A 14446-nucleotide genomic window follows, 5' to 3' on the forward strand; every position below is an offset into this window, starting at 1 on the left:
GAACGAATCCGGCCAACTATATGGCTGAATTTGTTTCTGAAGACACCTGGACCGACTCAGTCGAACTAAGTGAAGAAATTCAATTAGGGCCCACCAAACTCAGCAGAACACCTCCAGAAATTCAGGACCCTCTTGAAGAGATTAATTTGGGAACTAACGAAGATCCAAGGCCAACATTCATCAGTGGCCTCCTGGATCATGGCATCAGCAAAGATTTGATTTCTCTTTTGCAAGAATTCAGAGAATGTTTTGCTTGGCATTACCACGAAATGCCAGGATTGGACAGAAGCTTGGTAGAACATCGTTTGCCCATAAAAGAGGGCTATAAACCAGTGAAGCAGTTAAAGCGAAGGATGTCAGTCGACACTGAATTAAAGGTAAAAGAAGAAATTGAGCGATTGTTGAGGGCAGGATTCATCAGACCAGCCCGATATGTCGAGTGGTTGGCAAATATCGTCCCTGTTCAGAAGAAGGTCACCAAGGCTGTCAGAATATGCGTTGACTACAAAAACCTGAATGAAGCTACCCCAAAGGACGAATATCCCATGCCAATGGCCGATATGCTGATTGACGGAGCAGCTCGTAACAAGACTCTGTCGTTCATGGATGGCAACGCAAGGTATAACCAGATCATGGTTGCTGAAAAGGACATTCATAAGACAGCATTCAGATGCCCAGGAGCCGTGGGGGCATATGAATATCTAGTTATGCCTTTCGGGCTAAAAAATGCAGGCGCCACGTATCAAAGGGCAATGAACGCCATTTTCCATGACACGATCGGACATACACTCGAATTATATATAGACGACGTAGTCATCAAATCAAAGGAACAGGAGGAGCATGTGGAAGATCTCAGGAAGGCTTTCATCAGAATGAGGAAGCATCAACTAAAGATGAATCCGAAAAAGTGCGGCTTCGGTGTTCAGGCGGGAAATTTCCTGGGTTTTCTAGTACATCAGAGAGGCATTGAAGTGGACAAGAATAAAATCAAGGCAATCATTGACACCCCTATTCCCCGTAGCAAGAAAGAATTGCAGAGTCTGCTCGGGGAGATCAATTTTCTCATGCGATTCATCGCTAATTCGGCTGGGAAGGTCTAACCCTTCTCTTCTTTGTTAAAGATAAAGGACAAAGACCCATTCCTATGGGGGCCGATCCAACAGGAAGCATTCGATCAGATAAAGCAGTACCTGAGCAACCCACCGGTCCTCACGCCTCCAAGAAAGGGCGTTCCTTTAAAATTGTATATTTCTGCTTCAGATAATTCTATCGGTAGCTTACTAGCCCAAGACAATGTAGAGGGTAAAGAACAAGTTGTGTTTTATCTAAGTAGAATATTACAGGAAGTTGAGACTCGTTATTCTGCTATTGAAAAGCTCTGCCTTGCACTATATTTCATAGCAGTAAAATTACGACACTACATGCTTCCTTTTACTGTTCATATCGTAGCTAAAACTGATCTCATTAAATACATGCTCAATAGACCCGTGCTAAGGGGACGGCTGGGAAAATGGATTCTGGCCCTCTCAGAGTTCAGTTTCAGGTACATCCCTCAGAAGGCAATCAAAGGGCAGGCTATTGCAGACTTTTTAGCCGCCCACCCTTCCATCGAAATTGAGGATTTAAGCACTATGGAAATAGCCAATCTAGGATTCCCACTCGATCAAAGAACTCTGAAACTGGAAACCAGAAATGTCTTTGGGAAGTTACCAGGTTAGCAAGGACAAATTTTAATCCCTGTAAAAACTATCCAAGTCAAACCATAGAAACTATTCTTCGACGGATCGAGGTCAGAATCAACAGCTGGTGCAGGAATTGTCATCGAAGATCCATTCGGAGCCAAATATGCATATTCATTTCAGCTCGATTTCGACAGCACCAACAATAGGGCCGAATATGAAGCTCTGGTTATCGGCCTGGAAATGGTGCTAGAACTTGGGGTTACACACCTAGAGGTCTTTGGAGATTCTCAGTTGGTAATCAAGCAACTGACAAATGAATATAAATGCAGGGATCCGACTATGGCAGCATACTATGTAGCCGCCCGCAATCTGAGCTCTATATCAGTCAAATATATCCCGAGAAATGACAACCTGGCTGCCAACGAAATGGCACAAATTGCATCTGGCATCCAGATACAGGAGCACCAGTCCAAAAGGACCATTAAAGTGCAGAAGAGATCCCTACCCTCAATCCTCAGCAGAGGAATGGACCTCGAGATAAACACAAATGAATTACATGCTGGAGATTGGAGAAAACCTCTGACTGAGTACCTGACTAACCCATCTATAAGGGTGAGCAGGAAAGTCAAATACCACGCCACCAGATTCCTAATCATGAATGGAGATTTCTAATCATGAATGGAGATTTGTTTCGACGAACCACTGAGGGAGTCCTTTTGCGATGTCTGGGACCGAAAGAATTTATGAGAGTCATGGGAGAGATTCATGAAGGATCCTGCGGTGCCCATCAGTCCAGGAAAAAGATGCGCTGGCTGATCAAAAGATACGGCTATTTCATGCACTGGCTGATCAAAAGATACGGCTATTTCTGGCCAACAATGGAAAAAGATTGTTTCAACTACGCCAAAGGTTGCGAAGACTGTCAAAGGAATGGTCCGATACAGCATGTACCAGCTGTTCCCTTAAATCCGATCGTGAAACCTCGACCCTTCAGAGGATGGGCCATGGATTTCTTAGGCAAAATCGTGCCTGTTTGTGCCTAATGAATCTCGGCCATGAGCTGGCCGAAGGAGCCCCTTCTCTCGGCCCTGGCACTTGTTTGCAGAAGCTGAAACGCAGCGTTTCGCCAGGGTATTTCGCCTTCCTAAAAATAAAAGAAGGAAATGCTAAGGCATGATCATCTCGGCCTCAAGCATAGGCCGAGGCCGAGGCCGAACAAATTTGCGGCCAAGGCTTTAAAGGCAAATCATCACGTGACAGCAGGGTCCCAGGCTTCATTTAATGAAAGTAGTGCCTGTTTAATGCAGCAAAACCCATTGGCCACAAAGTAGCATTTAATGCATGAGGAAAGGTGGGAAGTGACTGAAGTCAGGATTTGGTGATGAAGATCAGAGTGATTAGACGTGGACATTCTCACAAGAATTCTGACAGCTTGAGATGTTGGTTCACCAGCTATCCAGGCCATAAATGCGTCTCCATGGCCAGAGGTTCAGAACCCACGATCGAGAGCGGCGGCCGAGATTCACCGGGATTTCTGGAGTCTCACCACCATACTTCACGATCCCAAATGTCGATTGGACTGCCCACTTGCGCTAATCAGACTCCACTATGCGTAAATTCAGCCTCGATTACTCATCCAGGGACTCTTCCTATAAATACAAGACTCGAGCTACATTCAAAGGGTTCAACACCAAAACAAGCCTCCCACGGAGCAACTTATTTTTTCCTGTAATGCACTTTCAATATCTTTACTTGCTTTCCTAGGAGTAGTGTTAGATTGTAAGCAGAATCCATTCATCAATATATCATACGACCCTTGATTTTCAAGGCGCCGGAGCACCATCCTTGTTTTTCATTCACTCACCCCATATATCACACGACCATCGCTCCCTGAGTAGCGCGCCGGAGCACCGCCCAAAATCCACCACCAACACCATCACTCGACGGCCTTGTAGTTCAGGCCGTGAACCTAACAGCCGAGACCAGTTCCTCTCTCGGCTACAATCGTTTAACTAGGAAGACAGATCAAACAGGCTCACCATCCATCCATCCAAAACTCATCGAAACATCAAACACACGGTAAACCGTGCTGGCACGCCCGCGCACAACCGCACCGCACCCAAAAGCAGGAAACCCGGTGTTAACGCACATCCCCTCGGCCCGGAACCCCAGGCCGTGAGATTTGCGCGGCAGACAGTGCCTAGTTCTAGCAACGAGCACACATTCATTATCGTGGCTACCGATTATTTCACAAAATGGGTAGAGGCGAGTGCTGTCAAATCCGTTTCTTCTTCAGTAGTGATCACCTTCATTAAACAACAAATCATCCACAGATTCGGAATCCCAGAAACAATCACTACTGACAGAGGTACATCCTTCATTTCCAAGGAAATCCAAGACTTTTCTAACGCCTACGGCATCAAGTTCGTGCAATCTAGTCCCTATTTCCCTCGAGCAAATGGCCAGGCAGAATCTACCAACAAAGTTTTGATCAACATCATCAAGAAGATGGCCGAGAACAACCCTAGGGACTGGCATGAAAGGTTATCCAAGGCACTTTGGGCAGATCGGACCTCGAAGAAAACATCCATCGGTACTACCCCTTTTGCATTAACATACGGTCACGATGCAGTTCTGCCAGTCGAAATCAACATGCAATCTCTACGCATAGAGAGAAAACCTGATATGGATGACGCAGCTTATGTCGAATCCATAATGAAGGAATTGGAGCAGTGAAGCCCAATTTGGGCCAAGGCCTTGAATCATCTCATGGTTGGTAAATAGGCGGTGGCTCGGGCTTACAACAAAAGGGTCCGAGGAAAGACATTCAAAGAAGGAGAACTCGTCTGGCGTGCTATTTTACCCCTAGGAACCCATGTATCAGGGCTCGAGAAATGGAGTCCCACTTGTGAAGGTCCATTTGTGGTCCACAAAATCCTAGGAAAAGGGGCTTATCTACTGCAAGATAAGGACGGAACCACCCACCAGCACCCTATAAACGGACAGTGGTTAAAGAAGTTTATTCCTTCGTTATGGGAAACAACAGGCATTGATCTTAGTAATGACTAAGGGGGAATAACGTATGATGCAGAATCTTGTATGTTAAGATATTGTAACAAATTACCCACATCAAGGGCGATCATATACAGATAAAAGTTTTTTGAAATTTTGTATAGCCCATTTGCAGTCTCATCATACCAAGATAATCATCCATCAACATAAGCAATAGAAGGGCAAACAAAAGATTAGAAAAACAGCAAAGGTGTCCGAGGTAAGTTTAAACAAAGTTTACACCAACAGATCCAGCAAAGTCTTGATCTTGTCCCAAAAATGCAGCACGTCCACACGCAACTGATCAGTACGAATCTTCTTCAGCTTTTCACCCCACGGCTCTAGCCCAACATCCATGTCCGCCTTATCCAGATCTTCTTTGGCCAAGGACAAAGTTGTGAGCATTTGATCCGCCGCATCTTGAAGTTCCCTCTTCTGCACCAGCACCCTCGTCAATCGGGCTTCTGAGGTCTTCATACGCCAACATACTTGCTTCAGCAGCGCGTCTTGTTCAGTCAACTCTTGGAGCTGCGCTTCCATCACACCTTTTGCTTGAGTCAGCTCTGCTTCCAATCCGGAAAGAAAATCGGGTGTTTGACACAACGGATCATCGCGTTTGAACTTGCCAACAAGGGTTCCCAAATCAGTCTTGGCAGTCTCGCAAAATGTCGCAAAATCCGGACAGGCACGACAGATGGAGTCTAGAGCGTTAGAAACTTTGGCACCTTGCTCCTCCGCCACCTTGTCCTCCAAAGGAAGCCCCAGCCATTTCCCCAGCAGTATCTTCGCCCTTGCATTTGAAATGAAAGTACTGTCGGAGCTCCCAGTCCCTAAGCCTCCGGGCACCTTCGCACCTGCAGACCCAAAAGAAGGTTCGGCAGCAGGTTTGGAAACCGATATTTCAGGCTCATCTTCTCGGGCTCGGGGGGCATCATCCTCTGGGGCGTTCCCTTCTTGGCCATTCTTCTCGGCCGAAATTTCTTCTGCAGGGCCTTCTACCACAGGAACAGCTTCTTCAGGCAGCCCCTCCTCAGGTCGCACTTTTCTTTGCTGAGTTACATCAACCACATCAAGACCAACACCTTCAACCAGAGCGGGAGAGTCTGGAGTTACTTGCAACCAACCCACATGTCAGAAAATATTACCCAAGGATCACTATGCAGAAGCACTTATTCGGGCCACACCTCAGTCCGAGTGTCTACATCACTTGTGCCTTCTCCTCGGGCTTCCTTCACTTGTGGGACCAGCCCAGCAACCTGAGGGATCATGAATTATTATCGTTTCTATAAAAAATTTAAATAAAAAAAAACGGTCATCGTTTACCTCAGCAGCAGAGCCAACTTTAGTAACTCTTCCCTCGGACCCATCACTATGCGGAGCAACGTCTGGCGGCGAAACCATCAAAGGAAAACCTTTTCTTGGCAGCCACGCGAACACCTGTTTCGGCCAAAAATGGGATTAGAACCTGGAAGCACAAAAATGGTTTATCCAGAAATAAATTTTTTTACCTTGGGGAGAAGAAGACGGAAGGTCACTGCCAGCCTGCGAAGCAGGAGGAATGGGAGCTCTTTCCTTCTGTCTCCGCTGAACGAGAATAGGGGTCTTCAATCCACCAGCGCTCCCCTGCCCCAAAATGGCTAATTGGCTGGGCGTGCAGAAGGATTGATAGTTGATAGAGACTGCATTGAAAGATAAAAGATAATTAGGAACACGCTAAGAAAAGAGACAAAAATACGTCTCTTACCAGTTAAAGATAGCCGGTTGTCTTCCGCAATCTGTTCAAGTAAAACCCGCTTGTCTTCGCCCTTAAGATCTCGCCGAAAGGGACAGTTCTTGAAAGCTCTCTGATACGCGTCATTTAGGGGTCCTTACCTACTAAGACAATGATCCCACCAGACTTGGAAGGATTGAGTACAGCAGCAGTCAGGATGGTAGGGCTTCAACTCCAGAATTCGGGCTGACTCCCCATTCTTGGCCCGAATGCCCAAGAGATCCTCCTTATTTAACCTGGGGAATCTGTAGGACGAACCCTTATTGATTAAGGAATAGTCCAATTCAGGTATCACTTAGGGGCATCCGAATTGTCTGCTAAAAAACTGGGGACTGTAGGCTTCTACCCCGTACTGATAGTTTCTGGAATCCATTCTCCCACCACAAGGCAGGTCTCGCGTTTGCAGGCATGAGAAAATATCCATATTCTCAGAGACCATGGGAGCATTGCCACCTCGAGCACCCTGGTAAATTGGTCGATTTTCGAACCAAGATGAACCCCTTTTGAGATTCATCATCCACTGGAAGGCATGCCTGGTTTTCCGGCACAAAAAGAAGGCAAAACATTCTTCAGTGGTCTTACCAGAAGCAGTACTCGAGAGTAGTTCCCTTAAGGGTACCGCATTATAAGCAACCCGCAATTTTTGAGCCCGCAACTCTGGAAAAGTCCACTGGAGCCAGACCTGAACCATCCATAAGGGCCCTTTCACGTTAAGATTAATGGGCTCCACTGTCGCCTCTCTCAAAGCTCTGTAAATAGAAGCCAGAATCAAGGGACCAATAGCGATGTCCCTATAGGAGGTTAAACCCTCAGCCAGATGAAGCCATTCCATGGTAATACAGTTAGAAGCGCTGGGAAAGATGAACCTGTTCAACCAATACAACAGGAACATCACATGTTCCCCATCAGGATAATCAACCTCCTGATCCATAAAGGTCCCCATGAAAGCCCCATAGGCCCGATTGGAACCTATTAAACTGGTAAGGACTTCGAGGTTCTTCTTTCTCTCCTTCTCCTGAGAGGGATCGTCTTGAAAATCCCCTAACCGGTCAGCACTCCGCCCGTGAGGACGAAATCCAAAGATCACTGCAAGATCAAGAATGGAAATCGACATGGGACCAGGCCCGAAAGCGAAGGTGTTCGAAGTGCTGTCCCAAAAGCAAAGGGCGGCCCCCAATAGCGAAGGGTTCAGATCAATCCAATTTTTCGATAGCAGAATGGCGTAATATATCCCATTCCGCTTCCAAACATCTGCAAATAAAGGCTGCATCTCGTCCACCCAGTCTGACCAGGAGAAGTAGACCTCAGACACAGGCACATTAGGGTTGGAACCCAGCCGCTCCAGGTTGGCCTCCCAGGAACTCCAATCAATGTCCTCCAAGCCATACGAATCGACCTCGCACTTACATACGCTAAACTACCAACGGTTCGTGCACTTGCGAGTATCACAAGTTGAGGATGCAGCTTAATCCATTTTGGTGCAGCTGAATCTACACAACAAGTTTTTGGCGCCGTTGCCGGGGATCGGTAACAGTGTTTGATTCTATTTGGCTTTCCTACTTTATTTTTTTTCTTAACTGGACAATTTCTTGTTTTAAAGTTAATGACGTTAATGGACAAGTTGTGTTTGTAGTCCAACAGAAAAGGACAATTGCCCAACAAGCAAGAGAACTGGGTTTAAGTCCCAGCTTACACAACCCATTGGTGCTTGTTGCTTTGAAACATGGAATTGGATGTGTGTTGATTTTCCTTTTCATTTTAGTTTTTATTTCCTCATCCTTTTAATTCTATTTCAAGTTTTCTATGTTTGCTTTAGCAATTTATTATAGCTCAATAATAAATGGAGAGAGATGGCAACCTCAATCATAAGAATGGGAAGTGTGGAGCAGTGGGAGAAGTCGCGACCTCCAAGTGCATCCATGCTCGACCTAATCGCTTCAAGGGGGAGCATTTCAATCCTTTCTCTTCTTTGAATTCTGTTTATTTCCGTAGTTGTTTTTGCCTTTTGGTCCGCTTTGAATTCTTTGTTTTTCTATGCTGAATCCAACCATATAAATAACGTGAAATTTGGACTTATGGTTGGAAAGTTATAGTCTAAAAACTGAACAGAGGTCGAAGCTGAAAAACATAGAAACGAATCTGTCCAAATGGTGATAAATAGGTGATAGAAAGTGCTGTTTGTTTTTTTTTCTTTGGTTTCTTGGTTTGTTTCTTTTAGTACAATAATTTATATCGTTTGTTTGAGTTTGTTTAGAGTACTTAGTTCATTTTCGTTTATGGTTTGTTGTTTCATGTTATCTTAATTTGTTTTTGTTTCTTTTTCTTACGAGAATATATTATTTTAAAAAAAATTAAAAAAAAAAAATTATTTTTCATATGAGGTGACTTATGGTAACTCCAGTGAGCACCTTCGTCAATACAGTGTCTAGGAGTTCTTTAGGCGACACCTTCGGTGTCTAAGAAGTTTGGGTTTTAAGCGGGACCATTGTGACCCCTCCAACCTTCCCGGATCCCCTGGCTGTGTTTTCTGAGGCCCTTAACTGGTCATCCGTGAGTTGCTTGTATATTGTGTGTTTTAAAATTAAGTTTTTTTTATTTTCTTTGTTTTCTTTTCTGTTGAGTCTTTGTTTTTGTTTTGTTTCTGTTTTTGTGTTGTTATGTTAGTTTATTTATTTATTTACGTGGTATGGTTAGTTAGTTTATTTCTGAGTGTTAAAACACATTTTTATTTCAAACAGTGCATAAAAACAAAAACAAAAAAACAAAAAAAAAAAAACAAAAATAAAAACAATTAAAAAAACAATTAAAAAAAAAACATCATCATCATCATCTTCATCATCATCTTCTTCATCATCTTCTTCATCTTCTTCATCTCCATCATCATCATGGCTTGCCTCTATTTTCTCGCACTTGTAGAATCTACAGCAGCTCCACATGGTCCTCATTTTTTCTCTGCAGTGCTTCCACGTGCTGATTGGCATAGTAGAGCCGCTTCTGCAAGTCCGCCACCATAGCCTTCAAGGAAGCTATTTCCTCGCTCATCGCGGCACACTCCCTTCTCCTCGCCAGTAATCGCATGCCCAAATTGGTAGCGGAGACCGCTTGGAGCACAGTTAAATTGTGGGACTCCTCTACCGCTGCCTTATCAGACCTCTGTGCCACATGCAGATGATCTGTCGGAGTGAGCTTGCTGCTAATCTTGCCTCCTAGCAGCACTGCTCTGTTCGACAGTGCCTCAGAAAAGTTCGGTATTGCCTCAGCAAAGTTTGAGGCTGTGCCGTGATGATATGAAGAGTGTGGAAAGACAGTGTTTGGAGGAGTCCTTGTCTGGGCATTCGGTGGTGCAAGTGAGAGCTCAAGGTTGAGATCATCAAGGTGAGTGCATGAGGATGCCATTTGTTTTGCTTCTGAATTTTTTGATGTTTTTCCTTGAGTTTGCAGGAAGAAATGCTGGGTATCATCCGCTTGCAGAGGTGTGGTTCAAATAGACATATGCTGATGAGAGAGAGCCAACACCATTTCGGATTTCCCGGGCATGCTCGACCTAATCGCTTCAAGGGGGAGCACATTAACTTTCACTTTACTTTTCTTTTCTCTGTGTTTTCTGGTGTTTTATGTTTTTGCCCGTTACTTTCATTTTCTAGTGTTTTGTGTTTTTGCCTTTCCCTTTCGGCTATCATCTTTGTCTTATTTTAGTTAGGGAAATGTGTTTTCTTTTCCGTTTGTCGTCTTTGTTTTATTTTAGTTGGGAAGTGTGTTTTCTTTTTCTTTTTCTTTTTCTTTCTGCAACCTTACTCTTTTATTTCCGAAACAAAATAACGAAAATACAAAAACAACAAAATAAAATAAAAACAACAATAATGCAGTAGGAAATCATTTCTTCTCGGTGCTTGGTGTCTCGACCATTGGAGCTTTGAGTTTGGCCCTCTGGCTGTCCTCTTCCGGGGCTTCACGCACAGCTTCTTGGGGCTCATCACTTGAGCTCCCAAAGATCGCAATCTTAGCTTGAGCGTAACTACTCTCGCGATCTGCTTGTTTGCGTTTACCCGGTCTGTCTAGGTCTTCCAGCTGTTTTCGCATGTCGCGAGAGTACAACTCTACCATCTTTGATAGGTTTCTATTCTCGTCCCGCAATACTTCTAGATGGTGTCGATTCACCTCCACTATCCTTGACCTCTCCCTTTTCAAGCTTTTTATTGCAGTCTGACACTCCTCAACCATACTTCGCTCCGCCGCCAACTGACCTTTCAGCACCTCTACCTCATGGGACTTCGCAAGTAGGCGATGACCCAAACTTGCGACTGTTGCCGTACTCTGCACGCTCAGTGCCAGGGCATCGCTCACGACCCGATGTCATCCCTTGTCCCCAGAACACGTATATCTTTAGGAGTCACTAAATTTCTAGCCACTCCAATGGCAACATCGTTGTCCAGGAGTATTGAGTTAGTTACTGTCACAGGCCCCTGTGCGGAAGCAAAGTAGGGCATCCATACTGGTGCCGCTGCTTGGCCTCGTGTCTGAGTCGGTGGAGCTAGGTTGAGATCCAACGAAAATGGGTAGTTAGAGGCCATTTGATTTCTCACTATCTTTTCTTCTTTCTTTCTTTTCTCTTTTGTGTGTTTCTGAGTTTGCGTTTTTTTCACCCTTTCTTATAGACTTAGTCTTTGACAAACCCTAGCCATTACAGCATCTGAGCATTTTCTGAATCTCCAGCATTCCTTGAGTCCCACAACCTTCTCTCCTTCCAACCATACCCAACTCATTTATCACAACGTGTCTTTTCTGAACGAACGCGTTCAGTAAAGTCTTCGCGCCTTTCCATGAGCCCGTAATTTTTGCTTGTGGAGTCTGCGGCGCCTCTATGCGTCGACACATGTCTCGCCCTGTCTGTTGGTCCCTTACACTGAACCGAGACATCATGACCCATGTTAAAATCCCGCTCTTTGTGTTGCTAATCACGGTTCGATAGTTTGTTTTTACAAAACTAAATAATAATAAAAAGCCGGAAATGAAAACAAATTGTGGGTCGGGTTTCACTTTAGTTTGGGTTTCAAGGTGGGTTAACTTTCTTTTGGGTTGGGCTTTCAATTGTTTGGGTTTTGGTTTGCGTAAGACTGTCTGTTTAGGGCTTACTGTTTTGGGGTTTCTGTTTCGAGTATTTTACTTTTTTTTTTTTTTTTTTGTTTATTTGTTTGTTTGTTTTGTAATTTTTATTTTTGTAATTATTTTATTTTATTGGTGTTTTTTTTTTGTGGTTTATATTTACTTTAGTACCTTTCATTTCTTGTTATGACATTGCTTGTTCCTAATTTTTAAACATTGAGGACAATGTTCATTTCTAGGTTTGGGGGTATTGGAGTTTAGCATGTAAAATTGGTTTTTCCTTAATTTAATTTAATTTATTTTTTAAATTTGCTTGTTTTTATATTTATTTTATTTTGTTTGAGTCTTGCTTTTATTTTTATTTTTATTTTTATTTTATTCACTTTCCGAACACAATTGATGAGATTGTGATAAATGTTTGCATGACTTAAATGAAAATTGAATTTTATTTATTTATAATTTATTTTATTTTTTTATTTATTTTTATTTATTTATTTATTTATTTATTGTAAATTTTTATTGTAAATAAAAAATAAAAAAAAACTTAAAATTTTAAATTAAATTGAATAAATGATTTTGGCATTGTTCTAGCATGATATGTTGAAACCTTCTTTGCACTTGCCATTTGTTTCATAATTTTCCAATTAAAGGATTTGCATGACCCAAAGAATTGTATCAAGCATAAATTAGACTTATATAACCATACAATGTGAGCTTTTGAGCCTTGTGCTTCATTTCATGAGTGTTATACACATACTCTTATTTTCTTGTCATCAAAGTTGTTGTTTGATCTCATTATTCATTGATTTGGTTGAACACTTAAAAGTCATTCATTCTTTTGCAATTTGATTTCATGACATTTAAGAAATGATATTAAGGCCCTCTTTGGATCGTTTGTGCCTTTCAAGCTAACCTTATGCATGCTTAAGCATGACTTTCCATTGTTAACCATTTTGAGCCTACATGTAAACCTTTTCTTTCATTTTACCAATTATATTTCCTCGCCTTAGCCCGAAAAACAAATATTTACCTTTCTAAGGAATTCATGAGCTCTAATTCGGATGTGTTTTTCAAGCTAAGTATGGGAAGGGATATTACATCAAAAAAAAAAAATATATATATCACACAATTGGTGAAAGAAAAGAGAAAGTTGTGATTAAGTGGCGGTTGTTTGAAAATTCATTTTTGGGCCTTCAAAATAATTTGGTGTTTGGAAAGGAGTTTGAATCAATGTAAATGAAGGTATAAGGAGTTTTGATCATGTAAAAGAAAAAAATCTAATCGTGATGATTCGAAGTCTTGTAAACAATTATTTTATGCTCTTACATTTTGAGTTCCTTGGACTTTGTATTATCCATACCTTTCATTTCTCACTCACCTTACACCCTTGGCCCCATTACAACCTATAATAAAGACCTAAATTGATATTAAATGTCATATGGTTGAATTGCATGCATTTTCTTACTTTTAAGTGTTTGGCATCCTTCTTGAGATCATATTAATGCAAGTTCTTCATCTTTCTATTTTGAATTAAGTCCCTTATGATTTAACTCTAATCTCATGTTTATAATTGAGTGTTGCATTGTAGCCCTCTTCTGAGTGATTCATTTGTGAGAGGACAACTTCGGTGAGATTTGAAGTTGCATTTGTGCTTGGTATGATTTTTGAAATTGTGTGAAAACTAAGATTGGGGAATTTGTTGCATTTGACTATCACACTAATACACTTTGAACATGTTATGTTTTGAACTTTGCCGCCTTGTAAATAATGTCTAAAATTGAGCTTTTAAACTTTTGAGTCATGTGCATGAGTCATTTCTCTTCATAAAATGTTCGGAAAGATTGTTTTGAGTTTTTATTTATTTATTTTTATTTTTGTTTTTGTTTTGTTTTTGTAATTATTTTTGTTTTTGTGTTTCTTTTATTTTTGCATAAGGACTAACAAATCTAATAAGTTTTCTAACCACTTTGTTTTGTAGAGTTAGTAAAACGTTTGTGGGTATCGTTTCTGTTAAACCCTCAGTAGACACAACTCCTCCTACTAGGGATGCCTAGAGGTTTAAAGGCTTGTTGCATACGCTCAATGCAATCGAGTTACCTACGAAAGTGGTCTAGTTAACTTCTTGTTATGTTTTTAACTTTGTTTTGTGTTGTTTTGCTCGAGGACTAGCAAAATCTAGGTTTGGGGGTATTTGATCGGTTCATAATTGTATATCATTTTGTACCCTTCTAGCTTATGATTTGGTTATGTTTTTGAGTTAAACTTGTGCTTTTAATCCTTTTTGTGTTTATCTTTCAGCTTTAGGTAACAATGATGGCTTTGGATAGGAAATGATGCAATCCATGCATGTTAAAGCCTGATTTGGATAAAGGGAAGAAGTGCTTAAAGACAAACTCATTTTGGCTACAGCCCCCTGCCAGTCCAGTTCGTAGGTCATATTGCAAGCTTTGTTTCAGCAACCTACACAGCTCGGATGAGGCAGCATTCTTCATGAAAGTTGTTCCAATGGGTGTATACTATAACATATCCAAAATTCATCCCCATTGGATACATATGGAGTCTGTCACCTAGCAAACACAGAACCATGCTCAGGATGGATTTTTGTCAGCGAGCAAAACGAGTTAGCAATTTGTTTTGGCCTTAACTTCTTCATCCAAACTTGGATTGGGCCAATACTTGTGTGGTTGGATCAGACACATTCTGAACTTCAATTTGGAGTGCTTAAAGTCGTCATTTGCTTAAGAGAAGCCCAATTTGTAAGCCCTTGAAGTTGCTGGTCATGCTGACCTCAGGATGAGCTATTATTTCTGGTTGGAAGCTTGGTCATGGTGACATGAAG

Source organism: Prunus avium, chromosome 4 (genome assembly GCF_965620075.1).
Source record: "Prunus avium chromosome 4, drPruAviu1.hap1.1, whole genome shotgun sequence".
NCBI lineage: Eukaryota > Viridiplantae > Streptophyta > Magnoliopsida > Rosales > Rosaceae > Prunus > Prunus avium.